This window comes from Lepus europaeus, chromosome 12 (genome assembly GCF_033115175.1).
Source record: "Lepus europaeus isolate LE1 chromosome 12, mLepTim1.pri, whole genome shotgun sequence".
Classification (NCBI taxonomy): domain Eukaryota; kingdom Metazoa; phylum Chordata; class Mammalia; order Lagomorpha; family Leporidae; genus Lepus; species Lepus europaeus.
Genome location: NC_084838.1, coordinates 101575601 through 101597933, shown reverse-complemented (window position 1 = coordinate 101597933; position 22333 = coordinate 101575601). Strand labels below are relative to the sequence as shown.

Below are 22333 nucleotides of genomic sequence, written 5' to 3'. Positions count from 1 at the left end.
AAGAGAAATGAAGATCATTGCTAAAGAAAATGAATGCAAATACAAACGATTTAATGTAAGGCAGTATATTAGTATAACATTATTTGGACAAGTTGAATGAAATCCATGTAATTATCTCAGTGGATATTAAGAACAAAAGACTTTGTTAACATTCCAAAACCTGTGCTTGATTTCTGGGTGTGTGTGTATGTGTGTGTGTCTCTCACAATAAGGGAAAAATCAGCTAGCTTAATATTTACTGGCAACACTTTAATGGCATTTCTGTTAAAATTAAGGTCCAGACAATTCTCAATTTTTAAAAAAGATTTATTTGCAAGAGTTATAGAGAAGGAGAGGAAGACGCAGTGAGAAAGAGTGAGTGAGAGAGAGAGAGAGAGAGAGGGAGAGAATTAGTGCCCATATGGGATGCTGACACTGCCGGTGCCATAGTTCGGGCAGGGGGCCCAATTCACAATTGTTAAAAAAGTTATTTATTTGAACGACAGAGTGATACACAGAGAGGAACCAACCAAAAGGGAAAGAGATCTTCCTGTCTGCTGGTTCACTCCCCATTGGCCGCAACGGCTGGAGCTGCGCCAATCCAAAGCCAGGAGCTGGGAGCTTCTTTCAGGTCTCCCATGTAGGTGCAGGGGACCAAGCACTTGGGCCATCTTCTGCTTTCCCAGGCCACAGTAAAGAGCTGGATTGGAAGTGGAACACCCAGGACTCGAACTGGCACCCATACGGGATGCCGGCACTGCAGGTGGTGGCTTTACCAGCTATGCCATCGTGCCATGATGACTCAGGTGATTGGGTCCCTGTCACCTGTGTGGAACACGTGGATTGAATTCCCAGCTCCCAGTTTTGACCCTGGCTCAGCCCCTGTCATTGCAGGCATTTGTGGAATGAATCAGTAAATGGGAGCTCAGTCAGTCTCTGTCTTTGCCTCTGATAATTAGATAAAGAGTTAGAGATGTATTTGACTGAAATAACAATACTAGCATAAGAATGTTTGGAGCCAGTGCTGTGGCATAGTGGGTAATGCTGCTGCCTGTGATGCCAGCATCCCATATGGATGCTGGTTTGAGTCCCTGCTACTCTACTTCTTTTCTTTCTTTTTTTGTTTTTAAGATTTATTTATTTATTTGAAAGTCACAGTTACGTACAGACATTAAGAGAGGCAGAGAAGACAGAGAGAGAGAGAGAGAGAGAGAGAGAGAGAGAGAGGTCTTCATCCGCTGGTTCACTCCCCAGTTGGCCACAATGGTTGGAGCTGCACTGATCCAAAGGCAGGATTCAAGAGCTTCCTTTGGGTCTCCCACGTGGGGGCAGGAGCCTAAGGCCTTGGGCCATCTTCTACTGCTTTCCTGGGCCATAGCAGAGAGCTGGATTGGAAGTGGAGCAGCCGGGATGTGAACTGGTGCCCATATGGGATGCTGGCACTGCAGGCAGTGGCTTTACCTGCTATGCCATAACATCGGCCCCTGCTCCACTTCTGAACCAGCTCACTGCTAATGCACTTGGGAAAACAGCAGAAGATGGCCCAAGTCCTTGGGTCCCTGCACTGACATGGGAGAACTGGAAGAAGCTCTAGCTCCTGGCTTTGACCTGGGCTAGACCCAGCAATTGCAGCCATTTGAAGATACCCACCCCTTTTAACTCCACCTTTTTTTAAAGATTCATGTATTTTATTTGAAAGCGTTATAGGCAGAGAGATAGAGAAAGAGAGAGAAATAAAGGGAGAAAGAGGGGTCTCTCATCCTCCCATCTGCTGGTTCACTCCCCAGATGGCTGCGACGGCCAGAGCTGTGCCAATCCAAAGCAGGAGTTTCCTCTGAGTCTCCCACGTGGGTGCAGAGGCCCAAAGACTTGGTCCATCTTCTGCTGCTTTCCCAGGCCATAGCAGAGAGCTGGACAGGAAGTGGAGCAGCCAGGTCTTGAACTGTGCCTGAATGGGATGTCAGCACTGTAGTTGGTGGCTTAACCACTATGCCACAGTGTCAGCCCCTAACTCTGCCTTTCAAATAAACAAAATCTTTTTTTAAAAAGAAATGTTGATAGTATTTATTGCAGTATTATTTGTAAGATCAAAGATCAAGAGACAGTCTAAATATGCATCGAGAGTATGGTTAAATTTTAATATAGTCAAACTTGGCTGGCGCCGTGGCTTAACAGGTTAATCTTCGCCTTGCGGTGCTGGCACACCAGGTTCTAGTCCCAGTTGGTGTGCCGGATTCTATCCCGGTTGCCCCTCTTCCAGGCCAGCTCTCTGCTATGGCCCGGGAAGACAGTGGAGGCCCAAGTCCTTGGGTCCTGCACCCACATGGGAGACCAGGAGAAGCACCTGGCTCCTCTCCTGGCTTTGGATCAGCACGATGCGCAGGCCACAGCGGCCATTGGAGGGTAAACCAACGGCAAAAAGGAAGACCTTTCTCTCTGTCTCTCTCTCTCTCACTATCCACTCTGCCTGTCCAAAAAAAAAAAAAATTTAATACAGTCAAACTAGACCTTGATAGTCATATTATGCAAGTGTTATCAATAATAAATAAAATACTGTGTGTCTTGTAATCCCAGCACCCAGGCTCACCCAGAACCAATTTAATCATCATTGTTAATGCTTTCCAGGTGACTCCAAAATTGAAAGCCACTTCTCTAAAGCAGAGAATGCCAAGCTTACTCAATGAGGGGCCAGATAGCATATGTGTTGGGTTTTGTGGGCCATATAGCCTTTGTCACATTTACTGCACTCTGCCCTGTAGCACAGAAACAGCCATAGATGACCATAAATGGACAGGTATGGCTGTGTTGCTATAGACTTTATTAATGGACACTGAAAAATAATTATCATGTGGAACATAATGGTTCATTGGTGGAAGTATATGAATTGTCCTGGAGGCCTACATGTAATATATTGAATAAAAAGCAAGTCCCTTTGGTTCATGTAACTCTGTAGGTATAGTCTTGTTTTTGTACAGAATCAGCAATTATATGTGATGTTTGCAGGAACAGGCTGTGCCCACACACATACAGGAAAGCTACCTTACCCCTTGTTGGCAGTATTGCATCAGCGGGACTAGATATGGAAAGGATGAAGTGTGAACTCTTGCTTTGACTTTAGATGTTGTATACTGTTAGAATTGTTACAGCAGGCACACATGTGTATTTAAATGATTAAAAGAGCAAAACGGCTGGCGCCTTAGCTCAATAGGCTAATCCTCTGCCTGCGGCACTGGCACCCTGGGTTCTAGTCCCAGTCGGGGCACAGGATTCTGTCCCAGTTGCTCCTCTTCCAGTCCAGCTCTCTGCTGTGGCCCGGGAGTGCAATGCAGGATGGCCCAAGTGCTTGGGCCCTGCACCTGCTTGGGAGACCAGGAGAAGCACCTGGCTCCTAGCTTCGGATCAGCGCAGTGGGCCGGCTACAGCAGCCATTGGGGGGTGAACCAACAGAAAAGGAAGACCTTTCTCTCTCTCTCTGTCTCTCACTGTCCACTCTACCTGTCAGAAAAAAAAAAAAAGAGCAAACCAACTCCTGCAGTGCACCTTATTCAAACAATTCAAACAAAATTTCCGCAGTTTGCTCTTAGTGTTTCTTGGATTCATTACATTTTCTGTCTCTAATATTGGATTACTTATTTGCAGTATGCACAATACCTCCTGTAATTTGTCCTTATTTTTTGCTAAAAACATTTAATTATTTCATGCAAATGTTCCAATTTTAATTTGTTGGCAACATTTTCTTATTATCAATTTCTACAGAATGGGAAGGGCTGTCCCCTCTTCATCCCTGATTGTGGTAGTTTGATTCTTCTCCCTTTTTTGCTTTTTCTGAATCACCAGGGTTAATTTTGTTCCATTTTTTCCCCCAGGGGACATTAACAATGTTTGGAGACCATTTTGTTCATAAAATGCTTTTTTGGGGGTGTTGCAACTGGAAGCTGTTGGATAGAGATCAGAGATGCTGTTAAACATTGTATAGTGTATTGCACGCCTCTCTGCTCCCCCGGCAAGAAAGGATTATCTGGTTTAAATGTCAAGGAAGCTGAGGCTGAGAAACCCTGGTATAGCCAAATGTCAGTATTATGTGAAAGAACCAATGTCTGGTTTATTGATTTTCCCTGCTTTTCTGTCTTATTGATCTTAGGTTATTGGTTCTGAGACTTTTCTTTTGTCAACAGTGATTTGAGTGCATTCTCTAAGTGATATGATGTGTTTTTGTTTGAATCTGTTCAAAATATGTTTAAGTTTGTGGTTTCTCTTGGACTCATGGATTATTTAGAAGTGTGTTGTTTAATTTCCTAGTATTTCAGGATTTTCCAATTTTCTTTCTTTTTTTAAAGATTTATATATTTATTTGAAAGTCAGAATTAGAGAGAGAGAGAGAGAGGATCTTCCATCTGCTAGTTCACTCCCCAAATGGCCACAATGGCAGGAGCTGGGCTGATCTGAAGCCAGGAGCTAAGAGCCAGGAGCTTCTTCCAGGTCTCCCATGCAGACGCAGGGGCCATATTTACTGCTTTCCCAAGCCATGGCAAAGAGCTGGATGGAAATTGGAGGAACCAGGATCGAACTGAGGGCCATATGGGATACTGGCACTGCAGGTGATGGCTTTACCCATTACACTACAGTGCCAGCCTCCCTCTCCCATTTCTTTTTGTTGATTTTTAATTTAGTTCTATTATGACTACATACTGTCTGATTTATTGAGATATGATAGTGATGAGATATTGTGATAGTCTATAGTCTTCTTTGAAGTATGCTCCATGTATAATTTAAAAGAATGTGTGCTCTGCTGTTACTTTATCTGCTGGGTGGAGTACTCTGTAAATGTCGGGTCAAGTTGGTTGATGCTGCTGTTCCTCTATACCCTGTTCATTTTCTGTCTGGGTGCTCTATGCGTTCTTACGAGCTGGGTATTGCATTCTCCACCTATTACTGGTGAACTCTTTTTACCTTTGGCAGTTTTGGGCCCATCCCTTCTGTTAGACTCTGCTGTTGCCTATGTAGATCTTTCATCTCCAGCTGCTTTGACTCTTTCATTGTGATGCAATCTCTGTCTTTGTCTCCAGTAGTATTTCTAGACTTAAAGGCTGTTTTGCCAGATAAAAACATAGCCAGTCCAGCTGCCTCTGGATTCCTCTTTGCATGTTACACTTTCTCCATTTTACTTTGAACCTGTTTGTACTTTGCATCCAAAGTGTGTTTATTGAAGATAACATATTATTACATCTTGCTTTTTATCTAGTTTGAATGTTTGGTGCTTTCAATTTAAGGTACTTATTGATATGATTGGATTTATGTCTGCCATTTTTGATATTTGTTTTCTAAATTTTTTTTAGGTCTTCAAAATTCTCATCCTTTGCTCCTTCTTTTGTGTTATGTGTTGATTTTTTTAAACTTGAAAATTTTAGTTCTTAGGGATTAAAATATGCATCATATTGCAGTGTATTTCAGCCTATCTAATTCCAAGAAACTATGAAAATTTTCTTCCAGTACAGCTTTCTTTCCTTCTCACTCCTTTATGTTATGTTATTAATGCTGTGTGTATTCTGTCTGTACATGTCAGAGATCCAATAATGCAGTGTTATAATTTTTTTTTTGGACAGGCAGAGTGGATAGTGAGAGACAGACAGAGAGAAAGGTCTTCCTTTTTGCTGTTGGTTCACCCTCCAATGGCTGCTGCGGCCGGCGCATCGCACTGATTCAAAGCCAGGAGCCAGGTGTTTCTCCTGGTCTCCCATGGGGTGCAGGGCCTAAGCACTTGGCCATCCTCCACTGTCTCTGCCATAGCAGAGAGCTGGCCTGGAAGAGGGGCAACCGGGATAGAATCCGGTGCCCCAACTGGGACTAGAACCCGGTGTGCCAGCGCCGCAAGGCGGAGGATTAGCCTGTTAAGCCACGGTGCTGGCCTGCAGTGTTATAATTAATGCTGATATTAACTAAGCCTTCTAAAGAAGCCAGGAGAGAACAGTGGGAAGCCAAGTACATAGTTCTGAAGGGAGGTCTGGATATGAGCCCGTAGGTTGGGAGTGTAATGCATTTATCTGGGAGGAGATACAGAGTGAGGAAGGAGAAGTTTTTGTCCTGGGAACTGTCCCAGTTTTAGATACGGCTGTGAGAGGTGTCTTATGAAGATATTAAAAGGCATTTATATTTATGATTTTTTTTTTGACAGGCAGAGTGGACAGTGAGAGAGAGAGACAGAGAGAAAGGTCTTCCTTTTGCCGTTGGTTCACCCTCCAATGGCCGCCGCGGTAGCGCGCTGCGGCCGGCGCACCGCGCTGATCCGATGGCAGGAGCCAGGTGCTTCTCCTGGTCTCCCATGGGGTGCAGGACCCAAGGACTTGGGCCATCCTCCACTGCACTCCCTAGCCACAGCAGAGAGCTGGCCTGGAAGAGGGGCAACCGGGACAGGATCGGTGCCCCAACCGGGACTAGAACCCGGTGTGCCGGCGCCGCAAGGCGGAGGATTAGCCTGTTGAGCCATGGTGCCGGCCTATTTATGATTTTTATGTTTTATTACCCTTTTATCACTAGGGTAAGTTCCTTCTTATTTCTGGCGATTTGCTTTATTTTGAAATTTATTTTGTCTGATACTAGTATTAAAGGATGAAACTGGTCACAAGAATGTCACCTTCCCACCCCCACCGTGGTCTCTCTCTGTCTAGCCCCTGCAAAACTGCTTGCAAAACTAGATAAGCAAAAGGCCTACAAGGCTTCTGGAAAGCCCCTGGTGCCAAGTTCCCTTGGCAACCAGAGCAGATAAAACCCACCAAGTCTCTTCGCAAGAACAGACCATTGCCCCTGTTTGCTTCAATAAAGTGAACTGTCTCTGTAGAAGTCTGCTCTGTCTCCCTTTTCCATCTCTCTTTTCTGAGGGTACGAAAGGCCAGAACCCTGAGCTATTCCAGGCCTACCATGTATCCTCAGCTTTCTTACCTTATTGTCTGTATAACAGCTTTTCCAGTCATCACAGTTCACCACCTCTTTCCTTCTTCCTCTGTCTCCTCCTCTTTCCTCTTTCATTTGCAGTCTTTTCTGTATCTTTGAGTCCAAAGACCATCTTTAAACAGCGCTTCGTTGGATCTTTTCTTTTTTGTTTTGAAAAAGAAAATTCCAGTTTGACAGTCTCTGCCTTTTAATTTGAATATTTACTCTAATTGTTGATTAGAGTTAGGCCTGATATCACCCAGCCTTATTATTCATTTTTAATATTTTGAGAGTTCTTGCTATCTATTCAGATAAGAACTCTGAATATCAGCTGAAAGAAGCCAGAAAGTGTTTCATCCTGATTCAGTGGGAGAAATGCACAGGAAAGTGAGGGCTCTAATCAGGGGATAAGGAAGTCTAGAAGCACAGGCTGGGTCCAGACCAGGCAGAGAGCAGGCCGGGAGCCATGTGGAGCAGAGCACCCAGGCAGGAAGGCAGAGGCAGTGGACAGCAAGAAAGGGGCCCACCGTGCTCCAGGCTTTTATTCACTTCATAGGGGGAGTGGTTACGTAGTCTGATTGGTAGGTGGACATACAGGTGAGGTCAGGCAGGGCGTGAGCTCACAGAAAAGGGCAGGGCAAAGGTGTGGGGCTCCTGCACCCACATGGGAGACCTGGAAGAAGCTCCTGGCTCCTGGCTTTGGATCAGTGAATCTCCGGCCATTGTGGCCATTTGGGAGAGAACCAGTGGATGGAAGACCCCTCTCCCTCTCTCTCTCTGTCTGTAACTCCACCTCTGAAAAAAAAAAGAATCACAGGGAGCACACTGCTTACAAAGCCAGTCCTCTCATGAGAAACCTTCAGTGACTTTCCCCTTGGACCATGTCACAGGTGCTGTAATTATGTTGTCTCTACACTTAACTCACTGACATTCATCTTCCAGGTGTTAACACATGACTGTGGGAAGCCAAAAACTGTTCACACTGTAACAAGGATTCTGTTTTTATGAGGTCAGTAAACTTGTAAGTAGGGACTTGATTGGATTATCCACACTGGCAAATGAAAGTAGAGTAGAAAATGGTTGGTGGAACACCTGCTTTTCATTTAGTGGAGGCAGGAACAGATGATGCTGGCTGTTGGTAACTAGGGGAGTTAGAGGCTATGCTGTTTGATCTTCAGAGTAAGAGAGTTTTTCTCCCGTGAAGGTGAAATGTATGGATTTCTTAGTAGTAGGGACCTCTGTCTTTTGAATTTTTGTGATATTAATATTGAAAATGATTTGACTTTTCTATTAAATCAGTGATCTTTTAAATAGGACATTGAGGCTAGCACTGCTGCTCACTAGGCTAATCCTCCGGCTTCAGCACTGGTACCCCAGGTTCTATTCCCGGTTGGGGCACCGGTTCTGTCACGGTTGCTCCTCTTCCAGTCCAGCTCTCTGCTGTGGTCCAGGAAGGCAGTGGAGGATGGCCCGGTTGTTTGGGCCCTGCACCCCATGGGAGACCAGAAGGAAGCTCCTGGCTCTGGATCAGCGCAGCGTACCAGCCATGGCAGCCATTTGGGGGTGAACCAATGGAAGGAAGATCTTTCTCTCTGTCTCTCTCTCACTGTCTAATTCTGCCTGTCCAAAAAAAAAAAAAAAAAAAAAAAAAGAAAAAGAAAAGAAAACAGACCACTGATGATTCCCTGTGATTTATGAGATAAAGTATAAACCCCCCTTTTCAGCACCTGAGGTCGGTCCTATCTGACCACAGTGTTTCCCAGCCTTGCTCTATCCTCCATTCATACACACCCTGTATTCCACTTTCATGGGACTTGACATCCCCTGCATACCTCGGGTCTTTTCCCAACTCCAGGTCAATACACAGTTTTGTTCTCTTTGATAAGAATATGCTTTCCTCATTTTCCTGATCCCTACACCTTCTACAGGACTTAATTCCATGGAGAAATACTCAAAAATCATTCAGGTTAGTTAGAATTAGTCCCTTCTTGATTATAATCATTGTGTCAAAAAATAGGTTTTTAGATGTAGTTCACATTTTTTTTTTTGACAGGCAGAGTGGACAGTGAGAGAGACAGAGAGAAAGGTCTTCCTTTTTCATTGGTTCACCCCCCCAGTGGCCGCTATGGCCAGCGCACTGCGACCAGTGCACAGTGCTGGTCCGAAGCCAGGAGCCAGGTGCTTCCTCCTGATCTCCCATGCGGGTGCAGGGTCCAAGGACTTGGGCCATCCTCCACTGCCTTCCTGGGCCACAGCAGAGAACTGGACTGGGAGAAGAGCAACCGGGACAGGACTGGCACCCCAACCGGGACTAGGACCTGGTGTGCCTGTGCTGCAGGTGGAGGATTAGCCTAGTGAGCCGCAGTGCTGGCCAAGTTCACATATTCTTACATAATTTAAAAGTATTCCCTGAACTAAAAAATATGAATTATTAGCATTCACCTGCAGTTTACCAATATCTACTATCACATATGGTATGAGAGTAAATCAGCAAATTTTGAGTGAATAAATAAAATGACTTACTGATAGCACTAACATAGTATGTGGGACTTCACACCTCTGATGAAGAAATGAAATATTTGGCCTGTTGAAGATTCTACAAATACTCGGATATCATCAGAATGAACCATATCACAAAAAATGATTCATTCAAGGTTTTTTTCCTATGTACCAGCCTAAATTCTCAGTACTTTGCTGAGTTGATTATAAACAATTTTCTTCTCTAAATCAATAATAGCTGGTCTTCAGAACTGAAGAAATCTAATGGACATGAAGAATAGAATTAAATTCTTCACAGGTTATTCGTTCAATTATTAAGTAAAAAATACCCTTCAAATGCCTCATCTGTACCTATCAACTTAAAAAAGGAACCACTGGAATTAGCCAGCTCTCATCACAAAGGAAACTGATATAATACTCAGGAATGCCAAGGAGTTTGGAGACAAGAAGGAAGACAGGTGAGCGCATGTGCACCTGTTTCTCATGTGGGACCTCTGTTCTTAATGTGTTGTACTGTGTGAATTAATGGTAAAACTTTTACTCAAACAGTACTCTATACTTTGTGTGTCTTTGTGGGTGCAGTCTATTGAAATCTTTACTTAGTGTATACTAAGTTGAGCTTCTGTATATAAAGATAATTGAAAATAAATTGTGATGAAGAATGGGAAGGGAGAGGGAGTAGGAGATGGGATGGTTGTGGGTGGGAGGGAGGTTATGGGGGGTAGCCGCTATACTTCAAAAGTTGTACTTTGGAAATTTATATTTATTAAATAAAAGTTTAAAAAAAGAATATTTCTCATTTTCCTGTGAAATCAGAGCACACTCATTGTCTTCTGAGCAACTGAGAACCATTTCTATTTCACTTCACCTCTTCTGGACACACAAATGTAGGAGTGCTATTTACTATTTAGTCAAAGAAGTGGGGGTAGCTGTGCATATCACTTGTAATATTTAACTGGAGTCACTAATCTTTTTAAAAGTTAATTAATTAATTTTGAAAGGCAGAGTGAAACACAGAGGGAGAGACACAGAGACGTACCTTCCATATGCTGATTCACCCCCAAATGTCCACAATAGCCAGAGATAGACAAAACCAAAACCAGGAGCCAGCACTCTATCTGGTTCTCCCATGTGGGTGGCAGAAGACCAAATAGTTGAGCATTCATCTACTATCTCCCAAGTACATTGGAAAGAACATGGATCAGAAGCTCAGAGAAGTTGGGACTCAAACCAGGCACTCCAGTATGGGATGAGGACATTCCAAGTGATGGCTTAATCCAGTGAGTCACAACACCTGTCCCTGGAGTCACTAATGTTACACAAAGGCCACAACTGGTCCCTGGAATACTTTGCTTTTGACATTGACTTTTCATCTCTAAAGTTAATTTTGAAAACTGGGTAGGATTTATATCATTCATCTCAAATCCATTTTTATCTACATTGATGGTCCTCACTTTTTTTTTTAATATTTACACAGAGGGAGGGAGGGTGGGAGGGAGAAAAGAGAAGAAAGAGTAAAAGGGGGGAGAGGGAGAGAGAGAGAGACTTTCCATCTGTTGGTTCCCTCCCCAAACAGCCACAACAGCTGGGGCTGGGCCAGACTGAAGCCAAGAGCCTGGGACTCCATAAGAGAAGGTGACAGTACTTAGGCCTTCTCCCACTGCTTTCCCAGGTGCAAGAGCACCGAACTGGATCAGCACTCTTATGGTATGCTGTGGCATATTTATCTGCCACACAATGATGCCAGCCCCATCAATGGTTCACAAAGCATGTTCTGGGAACCCCTAGTAGACCCTGACACTATCAAGGGTTCTTTTGGTTTTTTGTTTGCTTGTTTTTGTTTTTGTTTTGTTTTGTTTTGTTTTAGTGAAAACTACTTTCATGAAGCAGGTAGTTAAGATGCTTGTATCCTAAATTGTGAAGGGTTAAAAGCTTAAAAGTAAAGCCATAAAACTGAAACTCCAAAAATCCAAATGTAGCCACGGTGATAAGGAACCGAATTATCTCTGTTGAAACATGTGTCTCCATTTGCCTGTGATACTGTCCCCATCCGCTTGAGAGATGGCCTTGTAAAACTGCTTTGTGTAACTGTCTCACACAGTAATGCTTGCAGGAGTCTGGAAAGAGCTACAATAAGTTCCTGTAACTTAGTGATCTTTGAACTCACCCCCTCCCGTTCATTTGATGCACTGTATAAAAACCCTAGCCTTCTTTCACTCGGGGCTGCTCTGTTCCTGAGTGTTCAGACAGCCCCAGCATGCTGGAGAAAATAAACCCTTTGCTGACTGCATGAGAGTGTCTCTTGGAGTCGTTCCTTGGCGGTAGACGTTCTGCGACCCTTACAATTGGAGTACCTGACTTCAGCTTTCTGATAATGCAGATCCTGAGAGGTAGTAGTGACAGTCCAAATAATTGGGTCCCTGCTACCCACATGGATTGCATTCCCAGCTCTCAGCTGTGGTGGAATGAGAAGGCCATGCTAAGATGGCCTCTGGCAAGCGAGCGTCAGTTACTCAGGAATGGCTTTGAAACCCAACTGGCAAAGGAGCCTGCCTGGCAACAGGCTGTGATTGGTTAGGGCATAAACTGCCCCTTGACCAGATTGACTGTCTTGGCTATCTAAGCCCTGTAGCAACTGAAATAAACAAATCTGCAGGCTGCTCGCCTCTGGCCCACTTTCACCCAACTCCCAGGGTCTCTGTGGTGACTCAGTGCCTCTTGCCCCCACCACGCTCCTCTCAGAACGAAACCACAGCAAATTTGGTGCCCAGCATCCCAGCCCAGCCCTAGCTATTGAGGGCACTTGGGGTGTGAACCAGCAATTGGGAGTGCTTTCTCCTTCTCTCTCTCTCTCTCCTGCCCTCTCTCCCCCTTATATAAATATGTAAAAAAAAATATATGAAAAATAAGATGCATATGTACGGGACTTTTCCAGACTGATTTTACAACAGGCTGAATACAGAAGCAGGTAAGAATCAAGCAATCTTTCTTTGTGCCAGGCATTAGAGATTTTCAAAAATATAAAATAATAGTACTTTCCTCATTAAATATGTTTTAGAAAATAGCTATTTTCATTAAAAGTGTTATTTATGGTAGCATTGAATAGCTTTAGTTTAAATGAATTCATAAATTTTATGTTCGTCACTTTTAATTTCTGTATGTTTAATAATAATAGGCATACAAAAAAACCATAAGCTCTTATGGTCCTCAATTATTTGTAAGACTTTTAACGAGTATTGAGAACAAAAAATCCTGAATTTATGATACATTTTTATAGTAAATAATGTTTCCTTTTTAGTTTTTAAGTATTACAGACAATTAATAATATGTTAAGAGTAAATTATGGGTTACCATTTAAACTAATTTACCATCCAAATTAATACTTTTTCTTTCCAATAAAAGTTATCAACTATTGATTTAGATTAAATGTTGAATTAAACAAGAGTAGAACTGGCCATTTTTGATGCTCATTCCAAATTATTCAAATTACTCTCAAAATGCTTATGGCCAGGAGAGTGTCTTAAGAAAAAAAAAATAGCTTATTTATTTGAAAAACAAAATTACAAAGAGAGGCAGAGCCAGAGATAGAGAGGTCTTCCAATCGCTGTTTTACCTCCCAGATGACCACAATGGCCAGAGCTGAGCTGATCTGAAGCCAGGAGCCAGGGGCTTCCTCTGGGTCCCCTACACAGGCACGGGGCCCAAGAACCTGGGCCATCCTCCATTGCTTTACCAGGCCACAGCAGAGAGCTGGATTCGAAGTGGAGCATCCAGTACCCAAACCAGTGCCCACATGTGATGCCAGCGCTGCAGGCTGGGGCTTTAACCTGCTGCACCACAGCACTGGCCCCAGGAGAGCTTCTTAAAAGATCTAGATTTCAGGATCTGACTCTTTCATTAACTTACTGGGTAACTTCAGCAATGTCACTAAGTTGTTTGAGTATAATGATTTTGTTGCCTGTAAAATGAGACTAACGGTACTAATAAAGCTTACTGAGTAATACTAAGTAACATTTTTCTCAGTGCTTTGTATTTATTAATCACTTGATCCTCATGGTAGCCCTATCAACAAAGTATTTATTATCTTATTTTGCAGAGAAGAAAATTGAACCATAGAAAAATAAACTTATCCAAAACAATTAGAATGGGGATTTGAACCCATAAATCAGAATTTTTTGTATGATTATATGAGAGCACTTCAAAATGTTCGTGGAAAATGTATAGTATAAAAAATTGCATAGACTTCAAGTAGTTTTCTACAAAAATAAATTTATCTTTTAATTCCATTGTCCATGAACTTTTTGGAAGACCCTTGTATGATGCTTCTCTGATTCCATCAGCCCTATATAAAATGACAGCATTCTCAACAATGCATGCCATGTATGCTGAATAGTAATCTACAGGATTCCAGCTTTAACTTCACAGACCCTGTATCCCCAGATTCCTTTTCTTTTAGCTTTCCTTTACCCCTATTGTTGTAACTTATTTCTCTGATATTATTTTCAAAATATGAGCCTTTGGATATACAGAGAAAGTGTTCATCATGTTACTCTCAAGTTACCTTAAATTCCCCAATATGCACATTTCCAAATGGACTAAATAAAATGTGTCTATGAGCTGAATGTATGTAACCCATAAGCAGTCATTATGCAAGCACTGACAGCTAAACCAATTCAATCTTACTTCATTTGATAATTATATTATCACATATCATGTGATATGAGACCAAAAATGTTGAGAATATTAGGCAATGATTTTTAAAAAGATACTACTACTACCATGTCACAGAATGAGTTTACTTGGACAGAACTCTTCAGAGAACATACTGTCTGAAATAATGACTCAGAAACCCTATAGAAAAGCTGAAGAAGGTTAGGCATGTGAGAAAGTATAAGGGAGTATATTATGTCACTTCCCAACTCAAAGCACTCTAGTGACTTCTAAATATTAGAAAGTTATAATAAAAAACACATCCAAATCTCAGTCTAAAAACTTCCCCCAGTCTTCCCTCCTGATACTCTTACTATAATCTCTGCACTTTGGCCAGGCATGCCTCTTTCCCTGTCCTTTGATATATTTCATTTCATTTCATTTCATTTCAGGGCCTTTGGATTGTAGTTCCCTTATACGTTGGATATCTCCTTTCCCAAATTTTCAGGTCTAAATCACTTTGTTTAGGAGGCCTGTCCTTAGTACCTGTTATAATTAGCACCACGAATGCCACGCACTACACTATTAAAATATCTCATTTAGAGGCTGGTGTTTTGGCGCAGTGGGTTAATGCCCTAGCCTGAAGCGCCAGCATCCCATATTGGCGCTGGTTCAAGACCCGGCTGCTTCTCTTCCAGTACAGCTCTCTGCTATGGGCTGGGAAAGCAGTAGAAGATGGCCCAAGTCCTTGGGCCCCTGCACCCATGTGGGAGACTTGGAAGAAGCTCCTGGCTCCTGGCTTCGGATTGGCACAGTTCGAGCCGCTGCGGCCAACTGAAGAGTGAACCAGCAGATGGAAGACCTCTCTCTCTCTAACTCTGATTTTCAAATAAATTAATGAATCTTTTTAAAAAATCTCATTTAATTATTTGTTTCTTATGATTTATATAGGCTAGTTGCATTCTTTTTTTTTTTTTTTTGACAGGCACAGTTAGAGAGAGAGACAGAGAGAAAGGTCTTCTTTCCGTTGGTTCACCAGCAAATGGCTGCTATGGCCTGTGTGCTGTGCCAATCCAAAGCCAGGAGCCAGGTGCTTCCTCCTGGTCTCCCATGCAGGTGCAGGGCCCAAGCATTTGGGCCATCCTCTACTGCCCTCCCAGGCTACAGCAGAGAGCTGGACTGGAAGAGGAGCTACTGGGACATAATCTGGCACCCCAACCTGGACTAGAACCGGGAGTACTGGCACTGCAGGCGGAGGTTTAGCCTAGTGAGCCACCACACCGGCAAGTTGTATTCTTATTTATTGGGTTACTTGTCCATTTTCTTTCTTCTCCTGGCTTGGATCCACATAGCTCTGGCCATTGCAGCCAATTGGGGGTTGAACCTGCAGATGAAAGACCCCTCCCACCCACCTCTGCCTCTCCTCTCTCTGTGTAACTTTGACTTTCAAATAAATAAATAAATCTTTTTTAAAAAAACTGTCCTAAAGTAACTGATATTTTATCTCAGGAGAAAAGACAAACAGAACTTTAGTATTTATCTGTTAAGCATATTTTTTCCATGCAATAAATCTGAACTTTGAACATCCACTTCATTTTTTCATGAGGAGCACTCAATCCAGTGCCCTTCTTATCACAGAAACAAATTATAACCTAATCTGGAAAATCAAGCATCTCTATCCCCATGTCAACATTTTTTTTTTTGTTTCAGGAATTAGCAAATATTTAATACAAGGCCAATCACTGCATTGATTTTATTAAGAGGGAGAGAGAGAGAGAGAGAGAGAGAGAATGAGAGAGAGAGAGAGAGAGAGAGAGAGAGATCTTCCACTGGCAGGCTCACTCTCCAGATGACTGCAACAGCCAGTGTGCAGTCAGGCCCAAGCCAGGAGCCAGGAGGTTCTTTCTGGTCTCCAAAGGGGGTGGCAAGGCCCCAAACACTTGGACCATCTTGTACTGATTTTCCCAGGCTATTAGCAGGGAGCTGCATCAGAGACTTGCATGAGCGCCCATATGGAATGTCAGCATTGCAAGCTGCTGCAGCTTTACCGACTATACCACAATGCCATAAAATCTCCCATATTTTAAGGTTATCTGATAAACCACCTGAATCCCACCTGGAAATTTAATTTACTTAAGCAGTGTAAAGCAACAGAATCACAGGTTCCAGAAATTAGGATCGGACATCTTTCAGAAGCCCTTAATGTGCCTATCACATGGTCTGAACACCTTGAAACTGTCAGATTTAGTTAAAAGGCAATTATATGCTGCCTATGAGAAACACAACTTATTATTTATTTATTTATTTATTTATTTTTGAAAGGTCAAGTGACAGAAAGGGAGCAATCTTCAATCCACTGGTTCACTCTCCGGATGGCCACAATGGCCAAGGCTAGTCCTGGACAAAGCCAGGCACTCAAAACTCCATCCAGCTTCCTACTTGGGTAGCAGGAGGAAAAGCACTTGGGCCATACTCTCCTGCCATCCCAGGCACATTCACAGGGAGCTGCCTAAAAAGCAAAGCCACTGGGACTCAAATCATTGCTCCAGAATAGGATGCCAGACAGCATTTGACAGTCAGTCCACTTTGCCACAGTTCTGGCTCCTGAAAACTTATTTTAAATATAAGGCAGGGGCAGGTGCTGTGGTGCAGTAGGTTAATCCTCCATCTGTGGCACTGGCAAACCATATGGGCACCAGTTCTAATCCCAGCTGCTCCTCTTCCAATCCAGCTCTCTGCTGTGGCCTGGGAAGCCAGTGGAGGATGGCCCAATTTTTATGGGCCCCTGCAGCCATGTGGGAGACCAGGAAGTAGCACCTGATTCCTGGCTTCCTATTGGCACAGCTCTGGCCATTGCAGCCATTTGGGGATGAACCAATGGAGGGAAGACCTTTCTCTCCGTCTCTCCCTCTTACTGTCTGCAACTCTACTTCTCAAATAAATAGATAAAATCTTTAAAAACATCTAAAGCAATACATTTAAAATAAAATTATAGAAAAACATAAATCATTGTAATCAAAAAAATCTGGGCACAGGGAAGAGCTGGCAGCAAAATGGCCAATGAGAATTCTAGGGAGTTATCCCTCCCCAGAAATATGGAAAATCCATCAGATTAAAACACATTGGCCCTCTGGAAGCTAGCAAAGATATACAGCCACCAAGCAAACACATAACCAGGAGCTAAAGTACTGAAGTACTACACAGAGCATTAGGACATGCTAGCTTACCCTTGTCCCTTTCCACACCCCAGCACAATGCTAGTTTTGAAGGTCTCAGAACAGCTATTTTAAAATAGTTTGAAAAATTCACTAAAGAAACCACACCTACAACTCACAGTCATAACAACAACTAATCCTAGAGAAACTTGAGGAATCTGATTTCCAAAGTTACCTCAACATATCCACTATTCAAGTGAAAGAAATACAAGATATGCCAAGAGACAAGACAGTATGATTAATTCATAACAAATAAGAAATTAACAGATTCTCCCTAGGAGGTTCAGATACTGGAATTACTAGAAGAAAATAAGTCAATTGTTAGAAATATGTTCAAACAGATGAAAAAAAAACAAAGAATTAATGGAAATCAGGAAACTGATATCGACAAATAAATAATATCAATAAAAAGAAGTTATGAAAAAGAACCACATAGAAATTTTGAAGCTGGAATAAACAACTGAAATAAAAACTCACTAGAGAGGTTTAATTGCACATTTGTGCAAGTAAAAGAAAAAATTAGTGAACTTGAAGGATTCCTAATTAAAATTATCCTGTCTTAGGAGCAGAAATAAAAAAGCTAGATTATCTCTGTTAACCATCTATATTAATTATACAGAAATTAAACTTTAGAAAAACAATGTTACATACAAAAATGAGAATCACTTCATAGTTTTTCATTTCAAGAAGGGGCAGTAAGGACATAGAAGGCTTGAACACAGTAGCAAACTATCTGGCATAATTAACATCTGTAGTATACTTTACAAATCAGTAGAAGAAGGTACAACTGCATGGCCAAAGTTAAGAAAAAAATCACAAAAATGTTAAAATTTTGAATTATATAAAGTATATCCTACAATAAAAAAGTATTATAATCAATACCAAAAATATGAAAATACATAAATACCTAGAAATTAAGTGTAATCTTAGAATTAATGAGGAACTCAAAAGGAAAATTGGGAGGTATTTTGAGTGGAATGAAAAGCAAACACAAAACAGTGAAATTTATGAGATACAGTTATAGCAGTGGAGATTAATTTCTAGCTCTATGTGTCTATATCAGAAAGTTCTCAAACCAGGAACCTTAGCATTCTACCTTAAGCAATTTTTCAAAAGAGTATCAAAGAAAAAGCAAGTAAATAAATAAAAATGAAAGAAATCACCAAAACAAAAAAAGCCAAGAAGAAAATCAATGAAACATCTTTTTATGGTCATATAATGACACATGATAGTAATATATTAAATACAGAAGTCAGATTGAAGTAAGTAGTTAGATCTGTCACATCACAATAAATATTGACAGCAATAGGTTATATTGAATCAAAAGGAAACCAAGAGTCTATGTAGATAAAAAGAGCAAATAAGTAAATATAAACCTGATGTGGAATGGGATATTTTGGTTTTGAAATGAGGCATTCAACTTTATTGGGAATGCTTAAATTTTGACTCAGAATATGAACATGCACATCACAATAAAACATTGATTACAAAATTAAGGTTTTTTTTTTTAAGCTTTTATTTATTTGAAAGGCAGAGTTACAGAGAGGCAGAGGGAGAGGGAGGGAGAAAAGTCATCCATCTGCTGGTTCACTCCCAAAATGGCCACACAAGCTAGAGCTGGGCTCATCTGAGCCAGGGGCCTGGAGCTTCTTTTGGGTCTCCCACGTGGCCACAAGGGCCCAGGACTTGGACCATCTTCTACTGCTTTCCCAGACCACAGCAAAGAGCTAGATAGGAAGCAAAGCAGCCAGGACTTGAACCGGCACCACATGGGATGCAGGAGAGAGAATGCTATAGTAAAAATCTGCTTTGTTGTCATTTTGTCACCCAGCATTCACTTACTTTTGGTAAATATTCTGTCTTTGCCCTTTGGGGAACTAACTCCATTCTCAGTTTCAGATCATGTGCAAGTAGAATTGTCTCTTCCTGATACTCTTATTTTAAGGATAAATTTGGACTGTTTTGGGCAACAGTGACTGGTTAGATGTGTGCATGTTCGCACATTTGAAGGGACTAATACAAGACACAACCCATTTTTAATTATGCTGAAAGTTGAAAATATAACTGTGAAACTGCCAGACACAAAGACATAGTGAAGCCAGCCTAAATATAGCCAAAAAATGCTAGAAAATGAATCCTTATGGTATCATTAGGCCAGCATGAACCCTGCTGCCCAAGGCCATTCTCATTTCCAGACTTTTTCAGGTACCCAAGTCAACAGCTTCTCTTTTTTGTTGAGTTATATTTGCTGTCACTTACATCCAAATTCTTTATTACAATATGAGGAATCTAATCCTGGCTTCCTCTTCCATTCATAAATATTACCTTCTCACTAAAATTTTCTTTCTATAAAGGGGGATAATGTTAATGATTTCTTTTTTTTTTCTTTTCTTTTTTGACAGGCAGACTTAGACAGTGAAAGAGAGATACAGAGAGAAATGTCTTCCTTCTGTTGGTTCACCCCCCAAATGGCCACTACAACCGGCGCGCTGTGCCGGTCCAAAGCCACGAGACATGTGCTTCCTACAGGTCTCCCATGCGGGTGCAGGGCCCAGCACTTGGGCCATCCTCACTGCCTTCCCGGGCCACAGCAGAGACTGACTGAAAAAGCAGCAAGTGGGACAGAATCTGACGCCTCAACTGGGACTAGAACCTGGAGTACCAGCACCACAGGTGAAGGATTAGCCTAGTGAGCCGTGGTGTGACCTTAAACTTAATGATTTCATACTGTTCTCCCTCCTCCTCCTTTCATAATGTTCTAAGTATTAAATGGAAAACTATACAGAAATCACAAATTTGTTCCACAACACTAAACTATGGCCACAGTACTTAATTTCTCTATATGAAATCTGGCTCAAAGCCTCAATTTTAACAGGTGGGAAAATATCCAATATGAGTGACTCTTGGGACCTTTTGTATACTTAGCTTAGTATCCAATGTCAAAAAAGATACTATGGTTGGCCAATGCAGTGTTTTGTTGCAGCTCCCAAGACAATGGAGCCTGAACATTAGTCATCTCAGCAAATATCATTTCATTCCTTAGGAACCGCTACTGCCTCCTGGATGACTTCCACACCAGACCCATCCACTTAGAACCTGTCTTTACAATGTACTGTTAGGCAGCTCTCCAACTTTCAACCCCTTACCTCTTCTTCTTCAACCTCATCTTCTCTTCCTAGGAACACCTAGATGAATGCCACTCCTACATGAGAATTTGGATAGCACTGTACAAAAGATGTGTTGAAGCTGGTTTTGGTCGGAAACATGAAAACTGTTAATAGCTCCTGAGACCAAGAACCCAGAACTCCTCAGAAGACAAGTGTGAAAAGTTACATTCTTTCCTTTTGGAGTTCCTTCAGGCAGGAAAGTGTAATCAATAGCTCAGTGAATTATCCTGCGACAATTGAAGAGTACCTAAAGCTGAGAAAGTTGGATAAGCAAGATCAATTTCCCTGTCATTGTTGTCAACAAAACCTCCCACCCACTATGAAGCTTCCATCACAATCAAGAGGGGATACTTGCTGCCACCTCCTTTAGGACACTACACTTAATAGAAGGCCCATGAGTGACAAACTTTCTTACTGCCTCATCTGGTATTTCTCTGAATGGAAGAATATGATGACTGACTGGTAATTACAGTATATGCAAAAGTGAAATGAATGAAAGCAATGTGATAAAGAATAGGAGGGAGGAATTGGGAAGATTTTATCATAAGATATCTAAACTACCTGTAAAATTTTAGTTATTCAAAAATGGACTTAGATGACTTGTGAGTGCATATTACAATCTCTAATGCAGGCACTGAATTATTTTGGAAGAAATGTTATTCGTAAGCTGGGAAAGGAGAAAAGATTGAATCAGATGGAATTTTTATTTAAAATACTATGAGATCAAAAAAGAGGAAGAGAGTAGCACAAAACAGAAAACAATGAACAAATGGCAATAGAAAATTCATATGTATTGATAATTATTTTAAATGTAAGCGGATTAAGTTTTTCCATAAGAATAGAGTGGCTGAATGAATAAAATAGTAATATCCAACTTAATGAATGTAAGAGACTCACTGTAGCTTTAAGGGCACACCTAGGCTGAAAGTGAAAAGTTGTAAAAAAAATATTCCATGAAACCAGTAACCAAAGGAGAACACATGTAGTTATATCAGACAAAATAAGCTTTACTGCTGGTGCCGTGGCTCAATAGGCTAATCCTCCACCTGCAGTGTCAGCACACCCGGTTCTAGTCCCACTCAGGGTACTGGTTCTATTCCAGTTGCCCCTCTTCCAGTCCAGCTCTCTACTGTAGCCCGGGAATGTAGTGGAGGATGGCCCAAGTGCTTGGGCCCTGCACCCACATGGGAGACCAGGAGAAGCACCTGGCTCCTGGCTTCAGATCGGCACAGTAACCTGGCCACAGCGCACCTGCTGCAGCGGCCATTGGATGGTGAACCAACGGTAAAGGAAGACCTTTCTCCCTGTCTCTCTCTCTCACTGTCCACTTTGCCTGTCAAAAAAAAATAGACTTTACTCAAAGGAAATGAATTAAGCACCTCATAAAGATACCTGCATCTCTATGTTTATTGCAACATTATTCACAATAGCCAAGATTTATATGCAACCTAAGAATCCAATAACTAAAAGATGGATAAAGAAATTCTGAGAGTGGAGATAAACACACATGACATATTTTGAAAATTTCACAGAAAATGGAATTAAAGATAAGTGTTTGTCACAAAATGAAATCCATGCAGTTTCTTCATAATTTGCATTTTCCAAAAATTTTTAAGTACCTTCATAGTTAGAGTTACAGAGATCTTTAAAAAGAAGAACCTTCCTCTGATGCTCTGTTAAAGCAATGTGTTAAAGTAATCTATTATGTTCTCTTGATGTCTGTTAAATTCTAATTGTTCAAAAACAGCTGAATTTTTATTAAGAGCTATGGGTTATTTAAATATGTGCTTTTTTCAAAAATTTGAATAATCACCTTGTAACAATGATCAAATTTGGTCTATGTTATGTCATGATTTTAAGAAATCTTATTTCAACCAGATATTTTGGATTTTGAGC

The 22333-nt window shown here is 41.6% G+C and overlaps 1 long non-coding RNA gene across 4 annotated transcripts in view; it reads left to right on the top strand.

The window, feature by feature from the left end:
- The window catches only part of LOC133772062 (uncharacterized), a 38205-nt gene extending 16267 nt beyond the window's left edge, over positions 1-21938 (top strand). For 3 of the 4 annotated variants that reach the window (XR_009867688.1, XR_009867689.1, XR_009867691.1), the window contains exons 4-6: positions 7849-7915; positions 9704-9863; positions 19673-21938. This is a non-coding gene — a long non-coding RNA (uncharacterized LOC133772062). The remainder of the gene's footprint in view (positions 1-7848; positions 7916-9703; positions 9864-19672) is intronic. The other variant, XR_009867690.1, reaches the window with a different exon arrangement.
- Positions 21939-22333: the final 395 nt, after the last annotated feature.